The sequence below is a fragment of the Opisthocomus hoazin genome, chromosome 14 (assembly GCF_030867145.1).
Source record: "Opisthocomus hoazin isolate bOpiHoa1 chromosome 14, bOpiHoa1.hap1, whole genome shotgun sequence".
Taxonomy (NCBI): Eukaryota; Metazoa; Chordata; class Aves; order Opisthocomiformes; family Opisthocomidae; genus Opisthocomus; species Opisthocomus hoazin.
The window spans coordinates 34,739-43,288 of record NC_134427.1 but is presented as its reverse complement, the minus strand read 5'-3'; the positions used below and the strand labels follow the sequence as shown (position 1 = coordinate 43,288).

At 52.2% G+C, this 8,550-nt stretch overlaps 1 long non-coding RNA gene across 2 annotated transcripts; it reads left to right on the top strand.

Moving 5' to 3' along the window:
- The first annotated feature begins 1,879 nt into the window (after nt 1–1,879).
- On the top strand, nt 1,880–6,163 carry LOC142363103 (uncharacterized). Of its 2 annotated transcripts, none has more exons than XR_012765498.1 (5): nt 1,880–1,982; nt 2,420–2,665; nt 2,859–2,956; nt 5,181–5,280; nt 5,932–6,163. It is a non-coding gene; the product is annotated as an uncharacterized LOC142363103 (long non-coding RNA). The 2 variants fall into 2 exon arrangements; XR_012765497.1 differs by having other exon boundaries at nt 1,913–2,020.
- Nucleotides 6,164–8,550: the final 2,387 nt, after the last annotated feature.

Sequence of the window (8,550 nt, the reverse complement as noted above, 5' to 3'; positions counted from 1 at the left end):
GGGGCAGCCTTGGGTGTAGTCAGTGAGGTTGAGGATGTTGATGCTGTGCTGAGGGGCTCTGGTGGGGGGGGGAACTGCCTGGGCATGCCTGCCTGCAGGAGCTGGCTGAGGAGTGAAATGAAGGGCATTATGTAGGCAATGGGGGATTCCAGCAACGACCGGCTGGTCCCTGTGGCGAGGAAGAATCGCTCCCAGCCACCCCTGACAGAGCGCACTACCAGCACACAGCTCTGGGAGCTGGGTCTCTGTTGGCTGCATGTGTGAGCCACTGTGTGTCTGGGAAGCCTTTTGGGAGAGGAGCATCCAGGCACCTGCTGCCTGCTCCTGGATGGGTGAGGGTTGGGCAGCTGGCACAGCAGAGGAGGAAGGTGGCTGAGGCAGAGAGAGAAGCCTCGGGGCAGTGAAGTTCTCCTGCCAGTGCCAGGAGCTGTGGTGAATTGTGAGTCTGCGCCCATCCCTGCCACGCTTCTCCATATCTCTGCCTGCCTCTGTCTCCTTTTCAGGCTCTCTGGCTCCCTGAAACTTTTGGCTCTTTGGCCAGCACTGCCCTGTATCCTGTCGCCTTCTATGCTTTGTTTCTGTGTCTCTCCCTTTCTGGCTCTCCACCTGCTATTATTTCATTCTTCCCACACTGCCTCCTTCCCCCTTTCTTGGGAAAATTGCAGTTCTAGGTCTCCCTCTGCCCAGCAACCTGCGGCTGTATTTGGTGACCCCCTCCGCTCTGCACAGCGTTGCTATTGCAGTGTCTTTTCCCTGGGGCTGTCTATGCGACTCCATCTCCCAATGTTTAACTCCTTACCCTTATGGGCAGTACTCCGTCGCTTTCTAAATTCTCTCCCTATGTCTACATTTAACCAGTTCCCTGTCTGTGTGTTTTATCTTTTCCTGCCTGTCCTCTACTTCATTGCTTTTTAAATTTTGTTTCATCTATTTACTTTGCTGAGCCTATTTGAATTATTTTTTGCCTCTGTTCTTCATTCTTTTGCTTGGGAAATTTTTTACTTAGTTAACTTTTATCCAGTTTGCTGTCTCTATTTTTCATTTTTTTTCCTGTCTGTCCCTTACCACATCACTTTCAAAATTCTCTTTCTATGTCTACTTTTATGAAGCTGCCAATCCCTGTTTTTAATTGTTCTCTGTCAGTCATGTACCCCCTTGGTTTTAAAGTCTTGGTGAAGTTTACTGTCCCTATTTTTGTCTTTTTCTCTATTTCCCTAATTGCTGTTGCTTTTTAAAAGTTATCCCTGTCTACTTTTATCCTGTTTGCTGTGTTGATTTGTTAATTTTTTTCTTCTCCACTTAGCCCCATTGCTTTTTAAATTTTCTTTCAACATCTCGGTTTTAATTCACAGTCCCTATTTTTAAATCTTTTTCTGTTGTTTCCCTAATGCCTGTTGTTCTTTAAATTTTCTACTGTTATCCCTTTCACTGGATTTATTGTTTGTCTTTCCTTAGTTCCTTCGCTTTTTAGAGTCACTTTCTATGTCTGTGTTTTAGTTTGCTGTCCCTATTTTCTAATTTTTTCCCTTTATATCCCTAATCTCCACTGTTTTTTAAATTTTCTACTTTAATCTCGTTTGCCGCCTTCATTTTTTAATTACTTTTTCTCGTTTTTCCTTAGTGCCATTGCTTTTTTAGATTTTCTTCCTATGTCTCCGTTTTAGCTCGCTGTCGCTACTTTTTAATTTGTGGCACGCGACGCAAATCAACATCCTCCGCGCTGCCGCCCGCCGGTAACGGCGCTGCGGGGCCTGCGCGCTCGCCGCAGCTTCTGGTAACGAAACTCCGCGGCCGCACCAGGCGCGAAGAGCCGTCCCGCAGCGCCGGCACCGCGCGGAACCGCAGCAGCGCCCCCGCCGCCTCCTGGCCGCAGCGCCGTACTGTAGCCCGGCGTTCCGCGCAGGGACTGGTCCCTCCGGCGCGCCGTCGGCGTGTGGCGCGTGCGCGGTGCCCCCGAGCAGAATGGGTGCGGCGCCCTGATGGTGGGTCTCGCGGCCGCGGGGGAGAAGAGAGGCCACCGGTGAGGCGCGGGTTCCTCTCCGGCGGGTGCGGGGATGTCTCCTGGCTGCCCGAGGGTGGTGGGACGGGAAGCTTCGAGCCGCCCGCTGCGGCAGGCTGCTGGTGCGCTGAAGGCGAGCCGGGTGCGGGCAGCCCCGAGGCCAGAGGCGGGAGGTGGCGGAAGGGAAGAGGGGAAGGAGACGGGCACCCCCCAGGCGCAGATGCCGGTCACCTTCCTATCTCGCCAGCGCTCCCCTGGCCCCCTCTCCCTCTGCGACTGCCCCTAGCTCGAGCACGTTCCCTGAAGCCTGTCCCGGAGCCCCGGCCTCCCCCAAGGCCCGTGGTGCGGGCGGCACGCTGGGCCTCGAGCGTGCCTCAGTCTCCCTTAACGCGGTCGCCGCTGCTTCTTTCTCTGTGGCAGGGGCCGCGCTGAGGACGCGTTTGTCCGTTCCTGCCCTGGGGATGCCGTTGGCTGTGCCCGCTCCAGGCTTGTGTGGGCTGCGTGTGCTGGGCCTCACTCTCCTGGCGGCGTGGGGGCGAAAAGGGAGAGGTGGAGCGCTGAGTGGCTGCGGACAGGAGCTGCTGCGGCTGAAGCTGGACAGGCCAGAGAAAGGTGAAGAAGAAGAAATCGAAGGCCATCTGGCTGGCAGCTGTCTCCCGCTGTGAGGTGAGGAAGGTGAGGGTGAGGAAGGCTGCTCCGTCTTGGTAGCCCGCAGCAGGCCAGGCCTCCAGCGTGCGCTGCAGGGTCTGTATGTGTCGCCAGCAGCGCTGGACGGCTGTGCAGCGTGCAAGCGAGCAAGGCTACGTGTCTAGGGAACCTCATCGTGTGAGAGCTGTGAGAAATGCGTGGTTTTTCTTAGGTGGAGGAAGGCCAAGCGACTGGAGTTATGGAGGAGAAAGTGAAGAGACAAGCGTCTGAAGTGGCAGTCTCCTGGCAGCAGTGAGAGCAAGAGCTGCGGTGAGTCCTGGGCCCTTGGGGAGGCCCTGTCACCCCGCTTCTGCATCCTGGGCCCTCCTTTGGCCCCATCTCTTTCCCATGCTGCTGTGTTTTCTTTTGGTTTTCCTTCTCTGTACTTCTTCTGTCTGTGTTGGTGTCCTGCTCCCTCTTCCTCTTTTTCTCCCTCCACAATTTCTCTGGCCTGTTCCCTGGCGTTCTTTTGTTCTCTGCACATGAACGTGCCGCCCTGTGTCTGTGCCTTCTTAGCTTTCTCCCTCCTTTCTTCTCTTTTTCTCTGTATCATCTTGTCTTGCTCACTATTGCTGGCTGTTTTTTTCATTGTGTACCTCTCTGTTCCCATTCTCCTTCCTGTTCATCTCTTACTCTCTCTGACCCTTTGTGGTGTTTCCTGGCCCCCCCCTTTTTTTTTTTATTATTCGCCCTGTACTCTGTCTCTTTGCAAGGTTTCTAATATACCTCTCTTTCTTTCTTCAGCACCCTGTGCTTCTCATGGTCTCTTCCTCTCTTGTTGTTGTTGTTCTGGTCTGTTGCTCTGTCTTGCTTCCTGTCCTGTTGTATCTCACTCTATCCCTTTGTCCCAATCCCTGCCCGTATTGCTATTCCTCTGTGTCCTGGTGACCATCCCAGGTTTTTTTCGCCATTTCTGTCCTGCTGCTGTCCTGATCTATCCTTAATGTGCCCTGCTTTTTCTGTCTCTCTTCCTCTATCCCTGCTGCTTTCTTCTCCATCTCTGTCCAGATCCCTGTCCTTTTTCCTCTTGCTGTACTTGTGCCCTGCTTCCTCTTGCTGTTTTTTCTGCCTTTCTCTCTCTGTGCCATTCCCTCTCCCATCTTTTATTTCTCTGTCCCCCCGTGCAGTTAGCTGTCCCTTCTTTCCTTTCTCTCTTCCTCGGTATTGTTTTCTTTCTCCATACCTCTCTCCCACTGCCGGTCACGGTTGCTCCCCCCCCCCCATGCTGTCCTGCTCTCTGTCCTTTTTCTCTCTCTGTTTTGTCCTGCTCCCTGTGTCTGTTTTTTAATTCCTCCCTCACTGTCCCTCAGCCCGGTGCTGTTTTTTCCCTTCTCCGCCTCTCTCTCCTGCTGCCCAGCTGAGGCTTTTCCCCCTCTGTCTCTGTCCTGCTCCCCTGTCTCTTATTTTTGCCTGTCTTTCACTTTATCCTGCCCCCCTGTCCCCTTTTTCTCTCTCAGTATCACCTTGTCCCACTCCCTTTCTCTGACAATCTGTCCTGCTCCTTGTCCTTCACTTTCCCTTCTCTACCATTCCCCATCCTTCTTCTGGCCTTTCTTCCTTCTCTTTCTACAGTGCTGCCACAGTGCTTCTTTCTCCCCTGCTGTCCTGCTCCCTGGCCCTTGTTTCCTCTCACTGTCCCTCTGTCCTGGTTCCTGTCCCCTGGTTTTTCTGTGTCTGTGTGTCTGTCCTGCTGCCTGTCTGGTTGTTCTTGATGTACCTCCCTGTCCAGCCGGCTCTCCCATTTTTGCCTTTCCTTCTCTATCCTGCTTCCTGGTCCTTTCTTCTCTTCTTCTCTCTCTCTGTCCTCTAGCCCCTTGCTGGTTTGTGTTGGGGTTCCAACCCTAACCACCCCCTTCTTCGTCTGACCCTTTCTTTGTTTCTTAGTCCCTTTTTTCCTGTTCCCTGTCCTTTTTCTCCCTCTGTCAGTGTGTCATGCACTCGGTGGGATGGGGGTGGGAGGCTGAAAAAGGGTGGGAAGCTGGGGGGGGGGGGGGGGAGTGGTGGGTGGGAAGGAGAGGCTGGAAAGAGGTAGGAGGTTGCAGAGGGGTGGAAAGCTGAATTAAGTAGAGGCCAGCAAAATGGGAGGTAGGAGGCTGACAAGGGGTGGGAGGCTGGGGGGGGGGGCCGAGGAGGGGGGATTAGAGGCCAGAAAAAAAAGGCGGTCGGAAAGGGGTGGGAGGCCGGGGGCGAGAGTAGAGGCCAGAAAAAAAAGGAGGCCGGAAAGGGGTGGGAGGCTGCAGAGGGGTGGGAGGCCGGGGGGTGCAAGTAGAGGCCAGAAGGGCCCTTCTGGCTTCTTCCCTGTCTTTATCTCTCTTTCCTGCCTTGTTTATTCCACTGATTAAAGTTCTGTCTCGGTCCGTGTGTTCTGCTTCCCACTCATCATATTCTCTCTTTTTCTCTGTCCTATTCCTGCATATAGTGTGCAGTGAGGCTTCTTGTCTAGGAAGCTGCATCTCGTATGAGTTCTAAGACACCCACATGCATTTTCTCTCAGGTGGAGGAGAGCCAAATGATTGGAGTTACGGAAGAAGAAGGGGAGAGAGAAACATCTGAAGTGTCAAAGTCTCCCGGCAGCACCGAGAGTGAGAGCGGCGGTGAGTCCTGGGCCCTCGGGGCCCTGTCACCCCTCTTCTGCATCCTGGGCCCTCCCCTGGCTCCCTCTCTTTCCCACACTGCTACGATTATTTTTTTTTTCTGCTCTTGTGTACCTTCTTTCTCCACCTCTCTCTGACTTGTCCGCATCTTTTAGGTCCTCCCTCTTTCTGCCCTGCAGCCCGTGGCATTTTTTTCCTTCTTCCCCTCTTTCTGTTCAGCTCCCAGTTACTAGTTTTGCTTTCCTCCTTCTCTGTCCCATAGCCTGTCAGTATTTTTGCTTTGCCGCTCTCTGTGTGGCTCCTTGTCCCTTGATTCTAGGCCTTTCTTCTCGGCTCTGTAGCATGTCACAGATCTGCTGCTTTCTCCATGTCTATTCCATTCCATTTTCTCATCTCTCTTCGTTTGGGTCCCTGCCCCTATTCTTTTTTCCTCTGTCATGCTGCAGGGCTTTTTTTTTTTTTTTTTTTTTTTTTTTTTTTTTTTTTGCATCTTCTTTCTGCTACTGCTCTTTGTCTCTCCATGCTGCTTTTTTCTCCATCTCTGTGGAACTGCCTGTCCCTATCCTTCTCTCGCTGTCCCTTTCCCTGCTTTGTGCTTTCTCGTTACACCGCCACTGTCCAGCCATCTGTCATTTTTCTCCTGTCTTGTAGCATCCTGCACCTTGCTCCTCATTTTTGGCAGCCACTGCCCAGCAGCGCATCGTTCCAGGAGCCGACTGACTGACTGTTCTCCGCTGGACCGACGGGCGCAGCTCCAGGACGGACTGCCGAGGTGTCGGAGGGGCAGGGGGAGCGTAGGGGGCACCGAAGCTCAGAGCAGACCCGTTCCCCAGATTCATTCGGTGTGTGACTGAATAAACACCCATTGTCTCTTTTGCCTTCCCGCCTGTGTCTGTGCTTCCTTTGCGTGGGACAAGGGGCTGTGACGGACCCCAGGGGAGGAAGAGACTCACTTCCCGGCTCAGGAGATGGCCCCCTGTTCCTGCTGGGCTCCAGCTGTAGGCTGGGGGTGGAGAAGCCGCAGGTGCAGGTAGTGGGGCTGATGGCTACGGCCCCTCCCTTTAATGGGGTAGCTGCCGGTGGGCGTGCCGGTGCTGCCGTGCCCCGGGTGGCTGTGGAGGGGCCAGTGCGAGCCGAGGGAGGAGCGGAGCCGTCGCCGAGCTCCGGCTGCAGCAAAGGAGAAAGTGACCGGGGGGGATGTAGGGGGGTGACCGACTTGGGGGGTCCTGGGGAAAGCCCCAAGGAGAGCAGCCGTGCCTGCCGGGGGGCCGCCGGGCACCGTGTCGGAGGCGGGCGGCAGGAGCTGCTGGGGGGCAGCCTGGCCAGCCGGGTCCGTGTCGGAGGCGAGGAGCGGTGGGGGTGCGGCGCCGCGTCGGAGCCGCCGGCGGGAGCTGCCCGCGGCTGCGCTGGCTGCTCGGGGAGCTACCGGGTGCACCGGCGGGCGGGGCGCGGTGCCCCTGCCAGCTCGGGCAGAGGGGAAGGTGCCTTTCGCAGCGTGCTGGGAGCTGTAGTCCTGGGGCGCTTTAGTTCCCTATTGCGTATTGCTTTAAAAATGTTCTTTCTATGCCTGCCTTTTCCATTTGCTGTCTTTCAAAAATTATTCCTCACATTTTTCAGTAGCACCCTTGCTGTTTAAATTTTCTGTCTGTGTCTTCATTTATTTAGTTTGCTCTCCCTATTTTTTAGTCCTTACTCCCCTTAATACCTTGGGTTTTCAAATTCGGTTTCTATGTCTGCTTTCATCAAGCTCCCTATCCCTATATTTTTTCTGTGGGCCGTGCACCCTGTTGCTTTTATAATATACTTGCTATGTCTCTAGTTTGCCATCCTTATTTTGTACTTTTTTCTCTTAATCACATGGATTTTAAATTTTTTTTACATCTGCTTTTTAGTTTTCTGTTTCTCTTTTTTAATCTTTTCCTCTCTTAATCCCCATTGCTTTTAAAATTTACTTTCTATGTTTCTGTTTATTTTGTTTACTGCCCTTATTTTAAAACTTTTTTCCTTTATTTTCCTAACTCCTGTCACTTTTTAATATTTTCTATGTTGAAGGAAGGGGTTAAAGGGATTTTAGTAGAAGCAGCCTTGCTGTGCAGAGAACTGACTGTGCTTATCTATTGTCTAAATTAATTGAGGCAGAGTCTTGCATTTCCTTACGAAGGGGGTAACTCCTGATAAGGGCTGGGGAGTTGCCTAGAACCAGCTAAGACTGACCTTGCAGTTTGGATGGAAGCCAGAAGAGAACTGAGTTTGCCCAGAAATAAAAGTCAGTCAGTGAACACCGTGATGAAGAGGATGAGCCTTCATCTTGGGATCCCCAACGACCACCACCAGGAGGCACTGCGCAAGCACGGCTGGGAGGAGTCTATGGAAATTACTCTTTGGAACTGATTTTAATATGAAGCAGGGATAGGTCATGCATATGTATAGGGGGATTGGGAATTTGACGAATATATAGTATTTGACTGTAAAAATTGAAGAAGCAAGTTACTGTCTGGCACGCATGACTTTGGTGGGGCTACCCCCTGTGCTGGCCGGCGCTGAATAAACGTACCTACTTTACAATCTTACAGATCACGGAGTCTGTTTTCTGTATGTCAATGTCATCTTTTTTCCAGTTCGCTGTCTGTATTTTTTTCTTGTCTGTCCTTTACACATTTATTTTTGAAATGTTTTTTCTTTGTCTGTGTTTTTGTTATAGTTTGGCTGTGGCTGGCACCAATAGGGCCCTGTGGCTGCTCTGCTGCCCCTCTCCCCACTGGAGTGGGGAGGAGAATAGGAAGAAAAAGGCAAAAACGCATGGGTCAGGATAAGGGCAGTTCTAACAGAACAGCAAACAAAGGGAACAGTAACAACCACAATACTGATAAGGAGAATACACAAAACAAATAGCAGAATGCACAGAGCGACTCTCACCACCTGCTGCTGCGTGCTCCTGAGCCTTGACTGACTTCCCACTGCCCAGCTCCCCCAACCAGAACCTAGCATGACAGCACATGGTATGGAAACCCTGTTCTGTTTGGCCAGGTTGGGTCAGCCCGCCCAGCTGTGTCCCCTCCTGGCTCCTAGTGAAAATTAACCCTGTCCTGGCTGAATCCAGGATAGTTTTACTTCACTGTCTGTATTTTTCATTTTTTTTCCTTTATTGTCTCAATCCTTTTTAAAAAATACCCTTTCTGTGTTTACTTTTATCCCATTTGCTGTCTTTGTTTTTCAGTTTTCTTGTCTTTCCTTAGCGCCATCACCTTTAAAATTTTCTTTCTATGTCTA